General features: G+C 38.9%; 1 protein-coding gene across 3 annotated transcripts in view; it reads right to left on the reverse strand.

Annotated features, from left to right (window-relative positions):
• The window catches only part of CLVS1 (clavesin 1), a 110,343-nt gene that overhangs the window by 52,748 nt on the left and 39,899 nt on the right, over positions 1 to 17,696 (reverse strand). The window lies entirely within an intron of this gene.

Here is a 17,696-nt window from a genome sequence, read left to right on the forward strand (position 1 = left end):
TCTCCCAGAAGTCATGGCTGCTCAACTCTACATCTCTGGACCCATCAATTTTGCTTGAGCCATCTGCCAACATCTGCACCCACTGCAATGAGCTGCCATGACTGGCTGAGCCCACCTTCCTCCACCACAACACCTCCTCCTTCAGCACCCCCCCCAGAGGGAAAAATCCAGCTTCTATCTCTTGCAGGGATTTCTAAAACCTAGATACATTTGTTTCCCAGAAATGTACTTTAAAAGGATGCAAAGAACAACAAAAAAAAAGCTATTTCAGGAAAACCAGATGTATTTAGACCCTTTATTTCCATACCTTTACTCTGCAATTAGATGTGGAACTTCCTTTTTTATAGGATTTGGAAAATAGAACTGGAGAAAATGCCTATGTAAATTTTTTCCTCTTTTTTTTTTTATTTTCACCTTACCTCTGTTTAGTAGAGAGATTAAACCCAAAGAGAACGTTTTTACCTTTATCTCCCTCTCTTTAGCCCTGTATTTGAAAGGAAGGTGGAAGAGGTGAAAGGGGACTAAGATCCAAAGAATTAGAGGTTACTTGATCTTCCTTTAAATAATTGCAGTACCATTGACTGAGTGCCCTGAAGCCCAGCTGCCTGCTGCCAGACTGCTGCATCAGCAAAAATTTATCTTGTTTTGCAGGAGTCTTTAAAATCATCATGGGTTAAATATAAGGCAGAGTACAAAACAAACTCACTAGCAATCCTTAAAGACACACAGTCACTTTCCACCAAATTTTAACAAATTCTTTTTCCTTTCCACTGGCACCAGGGGTGTTTACCTCTATGGTGTTGATCGGTCCTTCCTTTCTCATGGAGGGGGGAGTGTTATTTGCTTCATTCTCATTGAACCATTTGTTTTTTGTTTTTGTTTTTGTTTTTTTCCCATTGATATTTCTCATTGCAATCAAAACGGGGGAAGTTATTTCATTAATCACTTTATTAGTCCTGTTTTCACCTTTGAAAAAGACACTTCATTCTCCTCCATTTATAGTGCACTAATTCCTGCAAGGCATGTTGGAAATGCAGCTATAGCTCAACACCCTCCTTTTATGATAGAATAGATGGATGAGGAGGCACAAGGACAATCTGGATAACAAAGCCCTGCTAGGTACCTCATTTAGACCTTTTCCTGTTTGAAAACTCCTTGTTCCAGTACAGGAACATATATACTTCCTTGTAAATGACATGTTTGCCCCTCAGCCTCATGCTGCTGTCAGTGTTAAAAAGGTGAACAAAAACCAGGGTACAAGGAAGCTTACAGCAGTAAAGGTATGCTGTGGGTTTGAAAAGCTACTGGGAGGAACTGGGCAGGTAGGAGTCCTTGTTTTTAAGTCATACAGAGCTTTAAAGGATAGAATGAAGCAAGGTGGAAACCTGGTCTGGACTATTGCTTAGCAAAAGCCACTAAATTTTCAGCAATTGCTGCAAACTGCCCAGTAAATCCAGCTAGGGATAGCCCACATCTTCAAGGAAGCCTTCAAGCCTTCACTAGCATAGCTCAGATGGTGGAGAATCTACTGCACTCCTAAATAAGATGCTGTAGTGGTTGATAGCACACATTACTAAGTAGAGACCTGTTTTCTGGCCTGAACTTGTCTTTCAACAGCTAGATTAAGGGCTCTCTGCTATCACTGAAACAATGTTCTGAATTTATGTTCTTCAAATCAAACTGTACCCATTTTGCAAGGGATAAGCTGAGGGGTTTTTTTTTCCAGCTAAAGCCTGGAATCAGCAATAACACCAGACTCTTCCGTTCTCACTCATCACCACTTCATGGGAGTCCAGGGAGTGTGGAAGTGGCAGTAAAATCAAGCTTGCTATCTCCTTTCTTTCCTGATTCTGCTGTGCTAGTGTGAGCAAATAGCAACACAGCACTTCATCCTCAAAGTAAGCCTTGTTACTCTGATTTGAAGAGGAAGAATTTTTCTTAAACATCAACTCTTCACTCTGAGCAAAAAAACACCCCACATTGTCACTGTGCAAAAGTAAGCAATGAGCATCTCTGAACAAAGAATTATTCCGACTGCATCTAAAGGAGGAGGTCTTTAGCAATGAACCATTTTAACTGAAAATAAACACCATTTCTATGGAAAACGCTTAGATGTGGACTTGGTGAGAAGGGAAGTGTTTGAAGTGCTTACAAAACCTTGCTTAATGCAACAGATGCTGTGTGTTATTTGGCTCAGAGAGATTGTACCTCTCCATCCATGTCTCCTCCATCCAACCTAACCATCTCATTGCCATCATAACCGTATCCAACGCAGCACTCTCTGATGTAAGGTCAGCAGCAGCAGCTGAGTGAGAGCATATGTAAACCTCCTATTTAAGCAGCAGTGGCAAACAATCTTGTGATTTAAAAAATTTTCTGAAAGCCTGAGCTGCTGTTCCTGTGATATTACATTAAAGCTTTTCATTAGAAAGGGAAGAAAATGGTTCCAGCCTTCATGGCAGCAGACACAGTCTTGAAGACATCAACTGAATGCACCTCAGAGACTAAAAACCTAGACTGCATATGCAAAGAAGAGTCTTAAAATTTTCTCTCTGTACTTATAGCTCTATTAAAAAAAAAAAAAAACCAACACCAAAAAAACACAACAACAACAACAACAACAACAACAAACCAAACGGCCAACATGACACTAAGGAGATAGAGGAAGGGTGTGGGGTTTTTTGATGTTTCCAAAGGGAGGCTGTAACAGTAGTATGGAGCAGCTACCCTGACTGATAGTCTCTTGCTCACCTGGAGGAGAGGACGTGCTGTGAGGTTTCCATGAGCTCCTCAAAGAGAGCCAGGTGGAGCACAGTGGCAGCAACAGGGTTTTGGGTGAAACTATCTCCCTTTTGAGTCCTGTGGTTTGTGCAGACCTGATGCAAAGAAGCTGGAAACCAATGGAAAAGACTGAGTGGTTTTCTGCCAGAGCACAGCTGGGGAATTCAAGGGGCTTTTGCTCTTCCTGTGCTTTGGGTGTTTCATGGGACACTGGAGTAATAGTGTCACAGTCCAGCTTTCATCTCGTGATCATGGTCACTTCATCTGTCTCCAGGACAGGGAGTGTGGGTGTTTGCTGTAGAGGGTGAAGAAAAACGCTCTGCAGTTTCTCCCTCTCTGCCCTTTGCATCAGCAATGCTCACACCAGCATTAAGAGAGGACAAATAGACCTTCAGCTCAGCAGCTCCTGCCCCCACCCACCCTGGCTTGACAAGCAATCCACCAGCCCTTCATGCTGTCCTCTGCAAAAGAGGCTACCAGGATGCCAACAGTGCCGTTTAGGAGCAGGTGATGGATCAGTGGCAATGACTGAATGCTCTCTGCTTTTGATTCACCAAGCTCTGCTGTGGTCATGCTTAGATAAGCACAAGGAGAAATACAATCAGCTTTCCACTAAATTTTGGAATTTACTACATTTTTACTAGCATTTCATTTGCTTGAATATGTTTATTTTTATCCTTCAGGCAAATATTTCTGCCTCCTGTGAACCTTTTATGTAAATCAATGGAGGCATTTGGCAAGCCATATCAAAACTGCAGCTTTACATATCACTGAAGCAGAAAATAAATGGAAATAATTACTGATGCCTCCAAGTACAGATCTGTTTCAAAATGAAACATGTATCTCAGAGGGGGTGGGCAGTATATATCTAATGATTTCCTGTTAGCTTACATAGCATTGTCTTGAACATTTTTATTTCACTCCGGGATGTGTTTTTTCCCTCTTTTGGGGGTGATCAGAGAGAGATGGTGCTTGGGTGTTTGCTTGTTTTAAGCATATTGAACAGAAACAGATCTTTACTTACTTAATAAACCCAAAAGATCGTATTTGTCAATCCCTCCCTCATTCTAGAAATTGGAAATAAACTGATGTTTGAGGAAAAAGGTATACACTGCTGTGCCAGTAACATCACTGACAGAGCAACTGCCCAAGCAAACTGTAGTTTCTCTATGATGGGCTTGATCACTATTCATAAGGGTCAATACTAATATGTTTTTATTTATTTCAGTATAGACCAGTAATGCATGTCCTGACGCCACTGAGTTGCACTGACAAGAGGAGAGCCAAGTCTTGCCAAAGGCTGCCCCTGAGCCACCACCACAGTCCACCATCCTGACATTGGCTGCATCCCAGGAGAAAATTTAGGAGCATTTCTGCTTAGGGTCTTCGGACTCTTGGAAACTAATGTTTTATAACTTTTACCATGACTAGACAGTACTTGAAGGAATGACTGAGGACAGATGCAAATTTTGCTGCTTCTGAAGCAAGAGGCAGGCATGCAAACCAGACCAAGGACTTATTTGGCCCTGTATCCTCTCTCTAGACCAGCTGCCCTACACAGCTGCTGAGGGAAGAGGAGGAACAGGTAAATGTGTCTTTACCCAACACGCTCTCAGCCTTCAGTTATTCTCAGCTTTTAAAGTTGGATGTGATTCCAGTCTCCTTAGACACCCTCACTGGATTTCTCTCACATTAACCTGTCCAGTGTCTCTTGATACCATGTAACATCCACATATCATTTGAGACAAGAACTTTCAGGTGTACAACGCACTGCAACAAGAGCTGGCTCTTTTGGTTTGTTCCAAACCTGGTTCCTAGCAGCTTCATTTGCTTGTGCTAGTGACTAGTAACAGGTGCCACTAGTGGCAGTAGCAAGTTATCAGCCCTGTGGTCCTTTAGCTTTTCAGAGCAGTAGTTCCCAGATGTCAGTTATTCCATCCCCACTGTTAAAATTTAACCCACAGACAGGGGTTTTGTTGTGAATTCTGGTTCAAAGCTTTGCTTCTGCTGCATCTAGATTTTAAACACACCATCCACAACTGGACTTCTTGTGGGGGACACACTCCACTTGGAAATGCTATGGTTTCACAAGCCCCAATTTGTTTATTGCTCTCCTGCCTGCACCCCCAGAATATAGAAACACACAGAAGTGTTGTATCTTAAAGGCCAACTTCAGTTTTATTTGTTTTGTTCCCATTTTTATTTTATCTTTTGCTGCGGGGCGAAAATGAATGGGTTTTTTGCAATACCACTTCTATTGCATTCCTATAGCGTTTCAACATGTGCTATAGTACACAAGTCCTGGAAAAGTATATAGTATGAAAAAATGACCATCCTTTCTACCCCTCCACATGTTACGACTCTTTAAAAGCTTTTAAAGATAGTAAAAGTATTAAATATCATCTGAGCTTTGTTTACTGTAGATAGAAAATCTCTGAAGAGACAGTACCTTGAAGTTCAGGCAGAAATTATCTGAGAAAGAGCAGAACACCAAGAACATGGGAGATGTGGCAACGAAATAAAAAGTGAAATGGCATGTTTTCTGATGTATTTAGCAAAGCAAACTACTGCAAATATCCTTCCAGTACTACCTCCTGACAGGAAGCTTATCAATGTTTGATGTGTTGCTGCTGAGCTCATTTACATAACTCTGATTCTGAAAAAACAGAAAAAAAAGATATGGCACTCGCTGTTCTGCTTCATAAAATCTCCCGTCATGGCAGTGTAACAATACTTCAGCTTGTAAAGCTCTGCTGTGCATTAGTGACTGGAGACATGCGGGGGGAAAAGTGAGCTCATGACTGAATGGGCAGAAAGGTAGATAAAAAGAAAAAGATAAAAAGAAAAAGATAAATAATTTTAAAGTTTGTGTTTTGCTGCATTTAGCATGTACAAACAGTATTTTGAAACCTTTAACGGCTGCAAGATCTGCTTCACATATGACAACAGTTGAATGGCAAAGAAATCAGATGGGTTCAAAATCTTCACCTGTGTCACATCTACCAGAGCTGTTCCTTCTGAGGTGGTAGCTTTCTCAAAAAGATGCAATATACACAAAAATCAACAGATGCTTCATCTTTAGTGAGATGTTCCTGCCAAGAGTTATTCCACATCTTCTTTTATTGTGCCAACCAGCCTAGATTCAAAGATGTCTGCCTTAAAAACACAGCCTCCAGGGTCTGGGAAGAGGTGGCATGAAGTTGCTCTCTGAGCTTGGTCACAACCTCCCAAATATACAAAACGAGGGAGACATTTTGCCTGTAGTTACCACAGTCATGTTAGTAGTGTTAGTGACATATTTGGGGATTCACTGTGCTGAAATCCTTGATCACTTGCCCCTGTTCATGTGAGTGTCATGGATACTTGCTGACATGTCCAGGCAATTTAAGGAGAGTCAGTATGAAATATTGCTGCTGAGGGAAAACTGCAGCCTGACAACTAACTGCATGGAAGTACATTTAACTCAGGTATTTATTTTCAACAATGTGCAACAAAGCACTCCGCTGTTTAAAGCAAATTTCTGAAAATCATGTTCTAATATTATTACAGAATTTGTACTATGTAAAGTATTAATTAAAAAAAAAAAATTTCAGACCGCTATGTTACAAGACCTCCTATAAGCATGCAAGGTTATTTCCTGATTTTTTTTTTTTTTTTTGTCTAAAACTGGAATCCTACAAATATACTTTCTGCATCAACTTCAAAGAAAAAGAATGCACCACTAAAAAGTGTTCCTTTTTTTCCTTTTTTCCCCCTATATACACTCAAACCTGGGGAATCCTTAGAGTTAGACACCAAATAAATTTACTCAAGTTAATAGTAACATTCACTTATTTTGTTAGTTTAACAAACTGTCCTGATCTTATTTGCCTAGAATATCTTTGCAAAACAAACAATATCAAAATGGTGTAAGCAGTCAAAGTAAAATACTTCAAACATTTGAATGGATTTTATCAGACATGGCAGGAATTTGCTAGTAAGGTTATTCATTCTCAGGCAATGCTGTTCAGCCATAAGTAACCTCTGGAACTGAGAAGTCTAAGCTATTTTCAATTTCTTTTAAGCCAGTTCAAATGGAATTTATTTGCCTTCCTTACTCAACAAACTGGATAAGAGGTCTAGCCCTTTAAACGCTGTTCCAGTTTTAGAGGAGAGAGGCTACAAAACAGGGGTGCTTCATTAAAATACTGTAGCTGGCACCTCTCAGAGGCCCAGGAAAAGAATATTCACTGAGTAAGTAACACATTATAAATTATAATTGAGATTCAATTCTCCCAGGGAGAAGAGAAGGTAACTTGTCATTTGAAGTGTTCTGAGTTTCGGAGAGTAGACTAGGAGTTTAGAGGGTATAATGATATCATTAAGAAATGCCCTTGCAAAGCAAGCAAAATTATACTGTGCTGTTTCTTGAAAACCACAGGAACTCTTTATTGTTCTGTCAGCAGCAGTTCAAAGAGCTGTGACCCCATTAACATTCACTCAGGCATGTATAACGAATTGGTGGAGGGAAATTTCTGGAATAGTTAAGTATATTTTGTGTGTTTGAATACACAACACTGTTAGCCATGTGAGCTCAGCACCACAAAATGCACACCTTGCACACCTGGTTTACCTCACAGCTTTATTTATCTCTTAATATTTAGAGGAGAAAACACTATCTAAGGTAGAGAAAGAGGAGGGACATTGGGGAGTGGAAAAAGCTAGAAAATGGCTGGCTGATTTGATGGCTGCAGTTGAACTGATCTAGTATTTGCAGTCACTCTGCTATGAGCAGACACTGTTATTAGATGACCAGAAGACCCTTTGAACTCACATATCCCTGGCAAAGACTGAGTGGGAATATGTGGACTGATACACTATAAACATAAGCTAGAATCTTGCAGAGAATCCAAATTTCTCTCAGTTTCAATAAGAGGCAGCTCTTCTGGCCAAACTATTTATTTATTTCTGTGAGAAAAGTTGTGGGCTTCTTCCAGAAAATATTGGCTTTCCATAGAAAAGCTTAATTGCAGAGATTCTGACACAGTATCTGACCAGAACTGCAGCTTTTCTGCTTCTTTAGTCCTTTGTGAGTCCAGTTCTAAGTGGCTCTTCTACACATGATGCTGAATGAGTCAGTCTCCATGCTGCAGTGATCATTGACTCAGCTTAAGCAAAGACAGTGGCCAGCAACAGCAACTGAGGTTTACCTGGTTGATTTTGATTGAGTGCAAAAGTTTTCTTTTTGATATAAAATGCTTCAAATTTATCTGCAAATGCAAAAGGTTATTTTTTTTGCATAGACAAATGATTAACTTTTTTGTTCAGAGAGATTGAGTAGTAGATATTGTCTCCAATGTTAGCAGAAAGCCCACTCACACTGATTAAATAAGGTACTTTATCTGTACCAATTCATTAATTTCAGTTACAGTACAGATTCAGGAATCTATCTCTTTAGGACTGTGCCCTCACAGCTTTTCTTACCCTTAGCAATAAGTTTGATAAATGTTATCAAATAATATGATAAAGGAAAGAACCATCACAAGGAGGTTAATGTTATCTGTGCTATACTGAGGACATGTTATTTCCTGAGAAACTTTTAAATTCAGGTTCTCTGTACTTGTAAATGATGCCAAATAAAGTTAGGATTGCCAGGGGGACTCTTCATGAGACTTCACACGGAGGTTCGAGTAGGACCCGTTGTAACTACTGCAGATGTCCTTTTACAATGAGCATTTCCACCAACTCACCAGAAACCATCTCCTCCAGATGTTGAGCACTCATGCTACTGAGCACACTTATACTAATTCAAAGTTGCTTCTAAATTATGTTGGAAAATAGAAGAATAAGATTTATATTACCCTATAAGCCTAGGCAAGCTTGAATTCTATTTTCAGTTTATTGAAAGTTCTGCTGTTATCCTCTGTAATTCTTAAAGAGCAATCTACTGTTTTGCTCATCACATATATTCATGCTTCTGCCTTTCTTCTGAAAAAATGTCAATTTGATGACATTCTAAATGTATCTGCTTTTTGAAGAATATTTGCATTGTAATTGTATTTGTGTTAGCTGCACTTTTTCTTAGCTGCATTTTCATTGAATGTAGATTGGAGTTGATCAGAAAGTCCCCTATGAAATGGAAATTATTTTTCTTACACTGGTTCTACTGTAAACAGTTTGAAACAGTGGGAGTGTGCTCACAGTGAAAAGCAGAATTCACATTCATATGTGTCTACGGGAAAGGGATGCAAAACATATCCTGAAAGAATCATAGGAAGGTTTGAATTATAGGGCAGTACAGCTACTGGAGGAATTTTCATTGAAATTCTTTTTTCCTCAGAAGATGTCCATTTGTCAAAATCAAAGCTTAGTAGGGGGCAAGAAGAAGGGAGAAGGAAGTAGGATGAGTTTTTCACTTGATGTTTTCATCTCTCCTTGAAAGTTTGTGATGTTTGATATGTTTCAGGTTGACATTTTTGCATCAAGAAACCCCTGCTATTCAGGAATATTTGTTTCAAGTGTTAAGCTCTACACAGTTAAGAAAAGACATAAAAATGCTTGAGAACAAAACAGGGTGCTTCAAGATTGTAATTTGACAAAAAGTTCTAACTGATGTGCAAAATTTCCAAAAAGTGCTCAGATGTTGGGGGATATTTTCTGCAAACCTGGAAAACTCTTATGAAGTGGAAAATCACTTCCTGCCATGGTGTAATAGGGTGGAATTACAGCCTCCATCAAGTCAATGGCAAATGTCCCATTCGCATCAGCTGGGACTTCACCTCAAACTTACTGAAAATATTGTAGTCTCTTTTGACCATATTGACCATACACATTTTGACTGTACAAATATGTAGAAAAAAGTATTGAGGAATATATATGTTCCCTCGTTTAGGAGGAGATAATAAAAATAGACAGGGCTTTAAAGACAATCGTTATGTGTGGTAGAAAAGTCCTGGGTTTTTGCACGTAATAGGAGTCAAACAATTAGCAGACAAACATTTCTCAAAATCATTGCCTTTCTCCATATTTTTAAAATGTTACTATCTGAAGCATTTTTGTAAAAAATTTGCACCAAAAATTATTACCTTGCCTAGAGCAGCAGAGTGGACAGTGTGAACACAGAGTCCTGGCAAGAGACATCTCCTGCATATGTGTGAGCCCAGCTTCTGGCTCTTGCACAGCATCAGCCAGAGACCCATGGCCAGTTCCACGGATGCAGCACATCCTTGAAGGCATGTGCTAAAAAGGGGACTGTGAGCCGGGGTGTAAGGGAACAACTGATCTTACACTGCCACAGCTGTTTTCCCAGGGGACATGAATTTCAGTCCTGCAGTTGTTAGGGAGGGCCCAGCATGAATTATTTCCTAAAGAAAGCAAAGTCCTTATCTACCTGTGCTCAGGGGATAATCCATGCCACATGTTGCAGTGTACAGCCATATTGTTACACCTCTCCCTACCCACATATACCTCCATTGCCACTCCATAGCCCAAACGAAATAATACCCATTCCATCTCTGTTGGCACATAGCTCTCACTGAAACGTCACTACTCCTGTATCTTTCTGGTCTAGCCTTGTATATACAATCCCTTTTATATTTTTGCATAATTGCTTTATATAGATCTTGTAGCAAGAAGGTATCTGTAGTAAACACTCTTCAGGAAGCTTTCATTCCATTTCTGTGCTAAAAAGGAGAAAGTTTTGGGGACTATAAACGACGTTAAACTGTTATTACAGATGCATCAATTCTGAAGCTCTATGAAATTGCTGAGGACAGGGACAATGTACCTTAATGCAAGTACAATTGGTCACCTTCACATTTTACGAGAGGAAGAAAGGCTCCAGATACAACATCAGCTACTTATGCATACGTTGGTGGGAAGGTTTGAGCAGGACTGGTGTTAGCTCTAGCTGCTTTATTACTGGCTACTAGTAAGAAGCAGCTGCTTTCAATATTCTAAGCAGACTTACTGCAGTAAACTTTCCTGTTTCCTTGCTGAGGCTGAAAGAGTATTTGCTTCCTGTCTAACTCATATCAGCAACTCAATGAGAACTTCACTAAAATGTAATAACTGGCATTAAAAAAAAGACTTTCCACTTAACATATCCAGCCTTTCAGGCTGTCCACATTGCAGCTTATCGTTTACTCACAGCCAAAAGTCCCAAAGCCTCCAACTGGCAAACATGGCTGGGATGATCAATTTTACCAAGCAGTTAAGTCCAATTTTCAGATGACCAATGTGCGCCTACAGCCTCCTATGCTTTTCCTTTCCCTTGTTCCATTCAAATTCCTAGATACGATAGGCACACAATGAGCATAGGCCTTCTCTTGCAGAGAGCGAAGTCTGTTTATCTACCTTTCTTTTGAATATATAATGAGCCAATTCCTTTTCTTGTCTCCTAAAATTTCAAAGACACCCTCACAGACATCTCAGAGAGTACTCACACTGTATATCACAACAGCTGCTGGAGACAGATAGCGTGAGCATTTCTGGAATGATTAAAACTGACCTTGTTTCAATGGATACTAAGTGTTCATCATTAGTAGTGACTTCATGTTCAGCAGTTTGACAAAGTCTCTAAAATGAAGCTCATTCTAATATTGAGGAAAAAAATAGCTGGAGAACAGATTTGGGAACTTTTGAGACAGCATTTAATGGAAAAAAAAGGTATACTTTTGATATGCATATATTGGAAACAGTTTCATCTAAGTATCTGTGTAAATATACAGACTGACATTTCATACAAACCGAGGAAGGTTTTTTTTCTAGATGTTTGGGACACTTTGCGTCTTATAGCATCTGCTAAATTCTCATCTGTAGCCATTTTCCAGATTCTGAATGTCATCAGATCTTGGAACTCTCTTTTCAGAAACAGTTAAAACAATCTTACTGGGAGGAGTTCTCTATTTTCTTCACAAACCAGATTTGTCCCTCTCTGTAGGTAAACCCATATTTATATAGCTAATCTTGCCTCTATGAATGTAAGCTTGAATTAGCTACAACCTGTCTTTCAGACGTATCAACACATTATGATTATGACACAGGAACATACTGCTTTTATATTCTGAGGAAATTGCCTGTCCTCTGGTAGGCCACTACTGAAGAAATGGTTATCCATTCTCAAGGACCCAGCCTAGAATATCCCCTTTTCTTCAATTTCCCTATCCTTGGAAAGATAACAACAAGGCTTTTGCACAAAATCCAAAATCTAAATATTTCCTTAATTTTTTACAAGGCTTTAAATTCTGGACATAAAGAAAAAACAGTCTGTCTTCAAGTAGGTTTCTTTCTAAGAGGGGACAGGAAAGAAGGATCTGTTTCTCAGCTGCCATAGATCAGTATTATTCTGCAGAGGTACACAGAGCACCAGCCAGTTATACTACTCCAGCAACTGATCTCAGTTCTCTGCTGATTTTTGTCTTTCAGATTTTGAACCCAGAAGATTGAGGAGAATCTGAACAAATGAATGAGTGACTTCTGAGTCTGCATTTAGTCTCCCAGAGATAAACAGAGTCTACACTGAGGGGTTTTTTACATGAGGTGCTAAGGTTTTTTAACTTTGTCCAAGACAGTGTATGCATGTGCTGATATATGGTTTTACTTGCCTAGTTTCTGTTACTGAGGATTTGATCTGTTCTGTCTTCAGTAGTCAATGACAGAGAGTTCTCTGTTTTCTGTTTAATATGACCTGTTATAAATACCTGATGAGATATAACAGCATCATAGGATATTTATAGCATAGACAGACTTCTGCCTACACTACAGATTTCTGCAGAACGCCTGAGCTAGAAGAAGCCTTTTTAGAATGTTCTTTAGTTTGTTATGATGTGGATTCTCACTCACTCTAAATTTTCAAGTAACAGCAGTATTATTTTCAGAAACTATGGAAACATTATTTGTATCTTATACTTACTATGCAAGGCATCTTCTAGTCTGCATCCTTCACATGACTCATAAAGAGTTCAATTGGAAGTACTAAGTCAAAGAGATCACATCTACCTTGGGTTTCAGAGTACAAATGTGTTTAAGAAAAGAGAGGAGTCAGTTCCTTGCTCCAGGGTCCAGGCCAGTGAAGGACAGATGAAGCCTGCAGGGCAGAGAGTTTGATAAAGTCTCCAGATGCATGAGGTCTGCCCAGGCTCTGTTCAGATCACCAGTTTGACCATGACAAAGATTTGATCATACCCATTAAGTCAGGTCATGCTGATCAGAACTACTGTTCCATTGTCTCAGCTTGATTTCAACTTTGAAAAAGCAAGAAATTATAACAATTAAGAATGAAATTAATTGCTTCTTACCACTCATAGTGAAATGGAGTATTAAGTATTTTGATTTTCCAGATGAAAGTTTTTGGAAAAAACGTATTTTCAGATTTTTTCCAGAGAAGTTTGGAAAAATATTTCACTGTAATACTTCCATTCTGAAAACATGGCATTGTTCCAGAAAAAATAAATTTTTCATTGGAAAACTTTTATTGGCTCTAAAAGTTCATATTTTTCACTAAGATTTGGAAAAACAAACAACAAATTATGTATTTGCCATAATAATGAAGTAAACTTTTTTCCTTCAAGGTCTATATTCTAGTCTGCCTTTTGAGCCTATTTTATATTTTATCTCTTCCTTCTGAAGCACAACATGAAAAATACCTGATTGTATAAGATAGTGTTAAGAGACAAGTAATCTGTTGCTATAATTTAACCAACATTAAGTTTCTTGATCCCACATATTTACAGTAGGAGGGAATTTCCAAAAATAATTTAACATATTTAAAAATATTGCTCGTATTAATGATCAAAAAGCTTCATATAATTCTAAGCAGGCTGATTTTTTCCTATTGTCACTCCAGATTTTGAAGTGGGATAACCTCCAATATGTCCAAACAAACTTATCTTGATTGTCTGAGTTGATCTCAGCATCAGAGCTATTCTGGACAAATGTACCTTAAACAATTTTCTAAGAGAAGCTTATAAAATTTTCCCTTATCTGAAGAATTTTTTTCAGAATAATTTTATCAGTACCAGTATCTGATTAAGGTGTTAAGTCAAGTATCATTGATTTCCTTTCTTTTCCCTCACCTCTCAGAAATATCAGTTTCCAGTTTTCACTGGATGATGACAAACTGAAGATAATTTAAAAAAAAAAAAAAAAAAAAAAAAAAGAAGTAAAGAACTTTAATGGATCTTCTAATGGACATTGTTGGTTGTAACTTCTGTCTGGCTATTACCAGAGAAAATCTGGGGACAAATGCCTGTTTGCTGATCTTGGTTGTTCCCTGCTGTTACTGCTGTTTGCTGCAATGATTGTGAAATTTGAGTCAAAGCCCTGTTGAACTCTGAAGTTCATTCCTGCAGTGATTCATCATTGTCACAAGGTAGGCATAGGGCTTTTTTAAGAGTCACTGTCCTCGCCTATGTGAGTACAATTGCATATTACAGAATTATCAAAGAAGAAAAGAATATGGCCAGGATATAAGCATTCACCTTACTTCTTTCAGTACCTTGAGATGGCCTTGGGGCAAGTTAGCCTTTATGTAAGGCAGTACTAGTTACCCTGGAGTGCAAAACTGATATTTGAATCCAGCTTGCTGATTTGTGCTGTAAAGCCACTCAGCTGGGTCTTGGTAGTCAGTGGCTTTCTAGCTTTGTTTTCATCAAAGCAATGACAGGTGAGATCAGGCCTTATGCTGGTCTGAAAGTTTTGGAATATTTGTGGATGCTGTTGGAGAAGTTGTTCCATTTGAACCCAGAGGACTAGCTGGGGGAATTTCTGTATGGATATGAGCATGCATGTACGCAAACTGCAGTACATAGCTCTGGTGTTGGATAAGGTGGAAGTAAGCAGTGGTTCCCTAGGAGCACCCTAAAATAAAAAGTCCTGTCTGGAGATGAAGTAACTACACCCTCTGAGCAAAACCCAACCATTAAAAAAAGCATTAAAAAAAAAAAAAAGTATGGCCTTTACTGGACACCCAGGCTATGTTCACTGTAACACATGCACTTCAGCTGTAATTGCCGTGTTTATTAGAGCTCTTTAAATGCAGTGGTCAGTAGCAAACATACTGCATACTAAGGATTGTAGTGGCCATGTTTTACATGTTTTACCTGCTTCGTGATTGCAACACGGATTTCTTGACTTTGCCATTAAACTCTCATACTTCTAAACTGTTATACAAAATGCCAAAGGATCAGTCTCTGGTTAACTTAAGCCACAATTAAATTTTGTCTACCATCACAGGATAATTATAAGATCAGCACGACACACAGAGAAGTATAACTTCACAGATGAAGAGAACAGAGGGGAGAAATATGCTGTGAAGGGGAAAAGCTGTTCACATTAAAAGAATAAGGATCAGAAGTCAAAACTCATCAAGTTATTGGCAAAATAGATGGGGCTTAAATACATCTCCCCACCTCTCCATCCACATGGCAATCTTCTCTTTAATGTGTTAGAACTGAAAAGATCAGTAAGGTCTAGGAAGGAGTACAGTATGAGCTCAAAGCATACAGTAGCTATTGCCTTGTGATAAAAGAGCAGAGCTCATTAATTAGAGATGCTTTAGGCATTAAGAACACATTTGTCCTTGTGATGCTGTGGCATAATGAGAATTGCCGTACTGTACGAGTGTTGTTTAGGATCTGAACAACTGTTGCTTAAAGTCCAAACTTTAGGCTACTTTTAGGTCATTGAATAAATAATTGAGAAACAGAGTAGGTGTCTAGTTGAGTTATAATGAACTCTTTTGTGTGATGCAATACATACAAAAATCCAAACAGAAGAAAAAGTTATATTGAGCAAAATGTACTTTCAGCCATGTGGTGATGTAACTCGTATTTCACCCCCCTCAGCATTTACAGACTTCGCAGTATTTGGATCTGAGCATCCTATAGCAACATATTAATCTCTGCAGCCAAATTTAGTAGATTTGACTCGTGTTGGTCTTACAACACAGGATGAATTAACATATGCACCTGTGTAATGTTAGTTCACTGCACTTAGTGATAAGGCACTGCAGCAGCAATTTGAGGAAAAAAATTAACTGACAATATATTAATTGGCTTAAAGCTATTTGAAAGAAAGAAAAAAAAACCACAAATGCATAAATTTAAGATTTACACAGGACTTAATATCATCAAAATCTCTTCTTCAAAAGGAGGACTGGGATAGCCATGTAACCTGCCTGTATGAGGATCCATACATGCACAGTGCCTTAGCTGTGAGAAGTAACAAGGAACTAAAACAATCTTGATTTTTTTCAGACATCATCTCATGAGAATAGAATCTGACTTTTCACTTTCAGTGACCTCCAGCATAACTCATATTGCACCTCTTCTTTTTCTGTATGTAGGTCTTGCCTGCATTTCAACTACATTTTACATAAATTTTACATTAGGATAGTGGTAGTTCTTTTAAAATAATAATAGAATGAAGTCTTAATGAAAGTACTTCAACAGTGACAGTGAAAGCCAAAAAAAACCCCACCCCTAAAAAATCCCTACCAACAGTGCTTGCTAAATATGTGCTTTATAACCATGATCGACTTGCTTCTAAACCTGGTAAATCAGAGTGCGCATCACAACCCTTACAACTCATCAAGCCCGACCAGTGGTTAGAAAAGTCTAGTACATGTTACCCCGATTTGTACTTTTTAGGGAGAGCTGTATTTCTACTTATGATGGAGACAACAGTCACTTTAAATGAGAAATTAAATGCCCACCCACCAACAAGAAAAGCAGCCTCCTTAAACTGTCCAGCACAAGATGTCAGGCTAATGACACAATCATGAGATCAGTTTTAGTACTCCCAGACTTCGGTACGTTCAGAAACATACTGTTGTCAACAACTAAATAAACTGTAGGCAGACAAGCTGGCAGTGCTATGGTCAGGAATTAGATGGGATGAAGGTTGGACTGGCCTCTTACTAGAGACTTGGAAGTGCAAAATTTGGCTAGGCACAAAGACACCTTGCTAGAATTTCGTTTCCTTATGAGTGTCACTTGGCTTTATCTTCCTTTTGACTGGAGGGTTTTTTTGAACCACAGAATGTTGCTCTGTGAGGGAAGGCAAATGACATGATAGTATCAGCAGGAGAAGATAAAGTATTGTCCTAGGGACTAATTGCGCAGCTTGACTTTCTAATTTGTTAGAATAGATGAAAATTCTCCACAACAGGCTTAAAACTGCGGGCAGATTTTTCTATTTCATTTATGAATAATAACATAGAGATAGTAATGATCTAATTGTAGACAATTTGTTAGTCAAAAAATGAGTTGAACAAATTGTTCTTTCTAGTGTATGAGTTAAAGTTCAGATACACACTCATCAGGAAAGATTATTCCTGAGGTATTTATGACTGGAGGATACCTGAAAAGTACTAAAAATGAAATGGAAAAACAATGACTTACAAAATGTCTCCTTTTAAGTATGGAACTACATGAAACATGTGGTCCTTGAGCAACCTGGTCTAAGATTAAGTCAGCCCTGCTTTGAGCAGGGGTTTGGACAAGGTGATCTCCAGAGTGATTTCCAACTTAAATAGTTCTTGGATACTGTCAAAAGCCCACAGTTAATAAGGTTGTGTCAGAGTACTTCAGACCTAAAAATCCGTCTCAGGTCTAACATCAGTGGTGGGCTCAGACTCTTGTGGAAAGGACTGAAGTCCTTTCTGTGCACCACAGTTTATCCTCATCCTCAGCTTGTCTCATCAGGCCTCAGGTGCATTACGGTCACTTTCCACTTAAACCCACGACAACACATGGTTTTAGCTTGCTCCTGTTTATTTGCAAACACCAAGTGGATGTGCAGCCCATGAACAGTCTGAACCATAATGTAACAGGATCCTTGTGACAAATGAAGGCAGTCAGAATGAGGACACAACGGGGAGCCTGTCCTTACTCTTCCTCATTTCCCTCCAACACAAACCCACGACATCACCCTTC

The sequence above is a fragment of the Athene noctua genome, chromosome 2 (genome assembly GCF_965140245.1).
Source record: "Athene noctua chromosome 2, bAthNoc1.hap1.1, whole genome shotgun sequence".
In the NCBI taxonomy this organism is placed as follows: Eukaryota; Metazoa; Chordata; class Aves; order Strigiformes; family Strigidae; genus Athene; species Athene noctua.